This window comes from Oryx dammah, unplaced genomic scaffold (genome assembly GCF_014754425.2).
Source record: "Oryx dammah isolate SB20612 unplaced genomic scaffold, SCBI_Odam_1.1 HiC_scaffold_28, whole genome shotgun sequence".
Lineage (NCBI taxonomy): Eukaryota > Metazoa > Chordata > Mammalia > Artiodactyla > Bovidae > Oryx > Oryx dammah.
In genome coordinates this window covers 116075002-116081907 of record NW_024070212.1, presented here as the reverse complement: position 1 = coordinate 116081907, position 6906 = coordinate 116075002, and the positions used below count along the sequence as shown (strand labels likewise).

Genomic DNA, 6906 nt, shown 5'->3' with positions numbered 1-6906 from the left:
CCCGTATCTATGTGTGTGGGTGTGACCCACCTGTGTGTGTGTGTGTGTGTGTGTGTGTGTGCACGTGCGTGCCTGTGCACATGAGCATGTACGTGGAGGCACACGTGGATGTGAGCACAGCTGTGTCGCGCCTGCAGCTGGGATCCTAGCGAAGGCCAGGCCGTCAGAGCTTGACTGAGGGCCCTCCCGGCCGCCTGCCCTGGGCTGGGCTCTGGGTGGGGTGGCCTTAGGGTTCACACGGCCTCTTGCAGCGTCTGTGCCCTGGCCTCAGGGGCGATTGTCTGGGTCTGGTGATGCAAAGGCCAGGCCCCAAGGGTGGCTCCGCCGGCATGAGGCCCCGTCTCCTGCCACTCGGTTCCCGTCAAACAGCAGCTCAAATGATGAGCTGTACAGACAGTGAGAGCGGCCGGTTCAGACAGGACCCCATCGCCTCCTCAGAAGGCCCACGAGGTCGCCACCCGGACCACTCTCTCCTCCAATCTCAGTGGCTTAATGCTGTCGTTTCCTCTTCCTCTTGGTAAGATGTAATGCCGTGATATTGTTCCCCCCTTACTTAGGGGAGAAGGACTCCCCCCAAACAGACACCACATCTGAAAACCGCTCACGTACACAATTAAATATCAGCTTCAGGAAATCAAAACTGGCCTTCACTGTGGAGGCCATCACCACCCGCCCCGGGATGCCCTCCAGCCACCTACATTTTGTCACACCCCACCCCGAGAACAGGCCCTCCTCAGGGGCTTCCTGGGGAAGAAAAGTGTCTGGACTCGGCTCTGAGAGGCATGAATACAGCCCAGTGACCTCTGATGCCTCAGGGGACCCAGCATGGCTGAATTCTGGTGGAGGCTGTCTTTAAACTACGGGTTGCTACTGCTGCTGCTAAGTCACTTCAGTCGTGTCCGACTCTGTGTGACCCCATAGACGGCAGCCCACCAGGCTCCCTCGTCCCTGGGATTCTCCAGGCAAGAACACTGGAGTCGGTTGCCATTTCCTTCTCCAATGCATGAAAGTGAAAAGTGAAAGGGAAGTTGCTCAGTCGGGTTTAAAGTGATAAAAATGGCGGTTCCCTCTTCCTTCGGACCAGGTTCCGACTGAACCGGCCTCCAGGGCTGTCTTGGGGTGCTGGGCACGCTGATGGGGTGGGAAAGCGGGCAGGAGGCGGGTCCTGGGGTCGCCCCCTCCCCGTCCGCCAGCGTTACGACGGACCCCTCACCCCTAGTTGCTGTTGATGCCCCGTTTTAATCTTCTGCCAAGTGTGTACATGGTGATGCCCTATCAAGTGAACTTTTTAAAGCTCAAATGGCCTCTTTGAAAAGGAAAATTGTTTTAGGGTTTTTTTTCTTTTATTGATTTTAATGTAAAATAGCACTTTGAAGTTAACAATTTATGGTTCCCTGGGCATCGATCGGAGTGGGGAAGGAGGGTCAGAAGCCGTTTCCCCTCCTCTGCCCGCTCCCCGGGGGCCCGGACGACGCTCGCCCCATGCCTTCCAGGCGGCACCTTCTGCTGAGACCCACGCCTGCCTCGTTGCATTTCAGGAGATCAAGCCCGAGATGAAGAAGAGATAAGAAAATTGCCCCTAATGAAAGCCAGAGGCAGCGGCACTTTCTCCTGGGCCTGAGACTCTGGGAGAAAAGGGGACCTTAATTCAAACCAGCCAGGCCAGCAGCTTTGAAGTCTGCTGAGCAGCAGAGGCCTCAGGGCCAGGAGATGCTGGTGTACTTTTCTTAACCCCTCACTTCCCTGCTGCCTGGCAGTGTGGGGTGCAGGGGCCGGGACTACTGCTGCCCTCAGAGCGCTGTGTGGGGGAAAAGGCCTTGTTACAAAGGTGCTCAGGGATGGTGGAGCCAGACCATCCCGGAGATGGTGGAGCCAGGACTGCTCCTGCTTTCAGAGCCCAGTATGGGGTACAGGCCATGATCTAAAGGTGCTCAGGGTTGGTGGAGCCAGACCATCACGGAGATGGTGGAGCCGGGACTGCTCACGCTCCCAGAGCCTGGTGTGGGTTTAAAGGCCATGTTATAAAGGTGCTCAGGGATGGTGGAACCGGGACTGCTCTCAGAGTGCCGTGTCGAGGGAAAGGCCATGTTATAAAAGTTATCAGAGATGCTGGTGAAACTGCCTGTTTGCAAGTGCAAGCCTTCATCTCTCTCTGAGTGAAGTTGGCCTCTCTTCTGAGCAGCTGGGCAGGTTCATTTCATTTACCCAACCTTTGAAGCCCTGCAGGAAGGTTGAGGTGCTTTTGTTTCTCCCATGTTTTTCTTTTTTAAAAACACTGGTTGGTTGTTGTTGAGCTAAACTGTACATAAAACTTGACCTTCTGAAACACGTGTGAACCTCCAGTCCGGGGCGCTGGCTGCATTCACGATAGCGTGTCTGCTCCGGCGAGACTGTCCCTGAGGGCCCAGGCCCTGGGGGCTGAGAACACACCCACCTGGACCCCACTGTAGCTCTTCAGGGGCATCCAGGTCTTCTCCTCAGCAGAGCGTTTATCCCAGGACATTTCTACTGCAGTGGTCTTAGAAGCAGAAGATAGAAGTAAAACCTCGGAGTTGAGCGATGCAGCGTGTAGCCCACGGTCGCTGCACCCGTGTACAGGTGGGGGTTGTACCTGTACCTGTCCTTGTGGGTGGCAGGGCCCCGGTTGAGGCGGGCCTGTGCCGATGGCATGCGGCGTCCTGCCCTCGGGTGGAGGCCTCTTGGTGTCGGGGCGGGGGACGCACCCACGGCCGGTAAGGCTTCCTGGGGGCTGACGGGCGGGGCCCAGAGCGCAGGGCCGAGAGCAGGGTGAGGTGCCCGCCCGCTGCCCAGGAGCCTGCTAGGGGTGGGGAGGAGGGACGTCCACACCTTGGCAGATGGAGGCTGGTGAGCAGAGAGCGAAGAGGCCAAGCCTCAGGGACGCAGCTCCGGTGGGGGGCGGGGTGGGCGGGGCAGGGCCTGTGCGGGGAGACGGCAGCAGGGGCGGCCTTCAGCCTGGCCGCGGCCACGGCATCACTGCTGGGGGGCCCGGCCCAGGCAGCCACATTCCCGTCATCACTGTCTTCCTTCCCATCCCGACTCTCAGCAGAGCTCGGGTACTTGATAGCAGGTGCTGGGCCCCTGGCCTGTGGTCCTGGTGGAGGGGGCGGGTTTCAAGAGGATGTGGGCCCCCAAAGCAGGGGCTCAGAGGCCAGGCCCCCAAAGCAGGGGGACTCAGAGGCTGGGACCCCCAGGTCAGGGGCTCAGAGGCCAGGCCCCCAAAGCAGGGGGACTCAGAGGCTGGGACCCCCAGGGCAGGGGCTCAGAGGCCAGGCGCCCCCTGGGCAGGTGTACAGAATTCCAGATCCCAAAGGGCACATAGCTCCCCTTGCAGAGCATAAACGAAAGGAAGTTTTTGATGATCAAAACACCGTCACTGAAATCGTGCTGTTGGGGCTCCTAGCAGCAACCTCTTATAAAACCAGGCCTGGATTCAGGGCTCAGCGTCAGCGTCCTCTGCCTGGCGTCTCCAGCCAGTGAGCGCTCTCCTGGCTGGAGACATGAACTGTGGAGCCAGCAGAAACATGGGCGTGAGCGTGAACAAGGAAGCCTGTGGGGCGAAGGCTCCGGGGGCCAGCTTGCGTGGACAGTGCTTCCAGGGCATTCAGAGGGTCAGAAGGGAGCCAGGGGCAGCGTAGCAGCCGGAACCCTGGTTCCAACCAAGGCCCTGGAACCAGTGGGCACAGCCCCTGAACACAGCGCCGCAGCCCACTGGCCACCAGGTCGTCTGCCCCTAGCTGGCATTGACCACCAGTCTGGTGGATTTGTGCAGGCCCCAGTTGAGTGGTGTATCGAGAAGTCATTTCTTTTTTAGAAGTTGGAGCCAGCTGTTGAATCAGCTCACGCATTTAGACTTCACTGTGGGTTGGGATTGGCATGTTGGCACGGCAGAGTCTGGCCGTGCGAGGGACAGTGCAGCTGAGAAGACGTGGTTCTGGGAGCTGTAGGGACCCTGTAGCACCCCCGGGCACTGCCGCCTTCGTGGAGCCACCAGGCTGGCCCGAGCAGGCACAGGCCCGTCAGCGACGTCCGCCCTGTTGTCCGGCCTGCCGAGCCCTGGCGCCCAGCCTGGCTTTTCCCCGTGGAAACCTGGCTGCAGGTGTGTACGGGCCAGCGAACAAAGGATGGAGGGGTAAAGGATGGAGGGGCAGAGCGTGTGTCCAGAGCAGAGGCGCCGGGCTGGGCCCCAGGCGTCACGGGCCAGGAGCTCAGCTACGCGGGCGGTTTGCGCGTTTGCATCCCACCCCCCGGGGTGCGGAGGCCCCAGGACCTCCGCCGCTCATCCCTGTTGCCATCTCCCTCCAGCTTTCCCACGTCCGGAGCTGCACCTGGCCTCCTCCTCTCTCAGGGTCTCCTCCCTGAAAGTGGACGATTGGTAGTCTGCTGCCCTGGGAGGCTCCTGGCCCTCCATGCTGTCCTCGGTTGTCCCCCCGAAGGTCGCCAAGGACTCCTAGACCCACCCACTCACCTTAGAGCTTGGACTCTAAGGTTTGAGGGAAGGCCTTCAACGGATATTTAGATCTTGTTATTTTCAGACTAAACTGCTCATTAAAACTTCATCCTAGAAATAAAATGTCAGGCAGTTTCCCAGTTTCTTTGCAGCACCTGTTAACTGGTCATGGGCTGGCAGCTTGCTTCTGGCACCAGGGTCCCCAGCAGGGTGATGCTGGGAGGTCCAGAAGGCAGGCTGGCAGACAGTCAGTAGTGACGCATCCAGCCCTCTCCTACCCACAAGGAAGCCGAGTCAAGGGGAGACGACATTTCTCAGGGCTTAGGGCACACTAAAAATGTGTGCTGCACACCCACTCAGCACACACCGGGCCAACAGCACCATGTCAGATTTTCTTACTGTAGCAAGCATTCGGGATTACAGTGTCAACTGTCCCAGTCAGGAAGAGGGAAGGAGGGTGTGCACACGGATATCCACTTTCCCAGGTGCTCAGACTCCCGCCTGGCCTGTGTGCCAACCCCCCTCCCCAGACCCTGCACGCACGCACACACACACCACTCACCCACACACCAACACGTGGGACCAGCATTGCTTTACAACTTGTTATGATTGGCTTTGGAGCAAAGCCACACACGAAGCACAGACACCAGGGACCCTCTCGGTACTCACCTCCTTTAGTGATGATTTTCACAGGGCTGTTTTTTTTTAATTTTGTGGGGGGATTAGAAATGAAATCGCTCCGCGATACTTCAAAGCAGAGCAGCAGAGCGCCCACATGCACTTGCTTCAAAACGTCTGCTGGAGCTCTCTGAATGAGCCAGCGTCTGCTTGAAACGTCTGTGGTTTTCACTGAAACACTGTGCCGGCTTTAAAATCCCTACCAAGATTGCGGCTGAAGCCGGTCTCCTGCCCAAAGACAAAGTTTATGTGACAAGAACTTCATTAAAAATAATTGAAAACCAGCCTCGCTGGAATGATGAGGGCTCGTGCAGAGGGGCCCGCCGGGTGCTCAACGTGGGGAAGGGTGGCCTGTGCCTTTGTGAGGACAGACAGCTGCCGGGCGTGGAGGGAGAGCAGACAGCTCTTCCTGGATTCTGAGGTGGACCCCCTCCCACCAGCCTGGACCAGGAATTTCCACACAAGCCCCAGGGCCTGCTCTGATGCCTGTGTTGTGTTTAGAAGACCGGGCTTACAGACTTCCCTGGCATCCAGCAGTTAAGGCTCTGCGCTTCCAGTGCAGGGGAACCGGTCTGACCCCTCGTCAGGGAACTAAGATCCCACATGCCGCATGGTGCAGCCAGAAAAAGAGGCTGTGCTCTCTCTACGTCGCGTCTCCAGTTCCTGTGAGCTCTCGTCCCACTGGCGCCGAGAAGCACTCAGAGCTGGGGCTGGCATCACAGGTGGAGCAACTTTAGCAGAGTCGGAATGGCAGAAGGCTGGGGCAGGGCTGGTGGATGGCAGCCCAGGGACCAAGTCCCACCTTGTGTTTTTTAAGTTGAGTGGCCCAAAGATGGAAGTGTCTGCTCCCTGGCCCTCGGCGGGAATGCTCTCAGCCCCTGGTCTGATCCACACGCAGTGTTGCTGGGCTCTGAGGGGTGGTCCCCGAGGCCCAGAGCCTGAGTCCTTGAGAGCACTTCCGTCAGCTCTGCAGAGGCTGTTCAGGAGTAAACTGAACTGGGCACAGCCTCAGAGGAAAGAATAGAAGCTGCAAGCTGCTGAAAGGCCCACCTAGCCTGTGACTCCCTGATTCCAGAAGGGGGTTTCCTGGGTGGACAAAGGGCCAGGGTGAAGTCGGTGAGTCTTGGTGGTAGACGCTCCCAGCACCTGACCCGTCGCAGGTGGACATCCCTTGGGAAGCCCCCCGGGCCGTGCGTGGTCACGGGAGTCCAGCCAGGCCTCCTGACTCCTCACCACGGGTCCTGCAGAGCAGGGCCAGGTCTTCACCTGTGTGTGGCTCTTCAGAGTTCTTGGCCGCCCCCACCTGAAATCAGAGGGACCTCTCAACAGGACTGCGACCCAGGATAGTTCCTAGATGGAGAAGTATTTAATGCTGAGCATTCTGTTTCTTATGGACATGGGTTTGGGTAAACTCCGGGAGTTGGTGACGGACAGGGAGGCCTGGCATGCTGCAGTCCATGGGGTTGCAAAGAGTTGGACACGACTGAGTAACTGACTGAATTGAACTGAACAGATTCTGTTTCTTTGACCAAAGTTGTCATCTTCCAGAGCTGACTTTGCTGTCATAAATGGTGATTTCATGTCATCCTGATGAGAGCCTGTGGGATTCTAGGGGGTGCCCTGTGGCCACAATCCTCCCTGTGGCCCAGCCCGTGGCCACAATCCTCCCTGTGGCCCAGCCCGTGGCCATGGTGCTCCCTGTGGCCCAGCCCGTGGCCACGGTGCTCCTTGGGGCCCACCCCGTGGCCACGGTGCTCCCT

General features: G+C 58.6%; 1 protein-coding gene across 1 annotated transcript in view; it reads left to right on the top strand.

Moving 5' to 3' along the window:
- Window positions 1-6906, top strand: part of HDAC4 (histone deacetylase 4) — a 236111-nt gene that overhangs the window by 211145 nt on the left and 18060 nt on the right. The gene's annotated exons all lie outside the window — the stretch shown is intronic.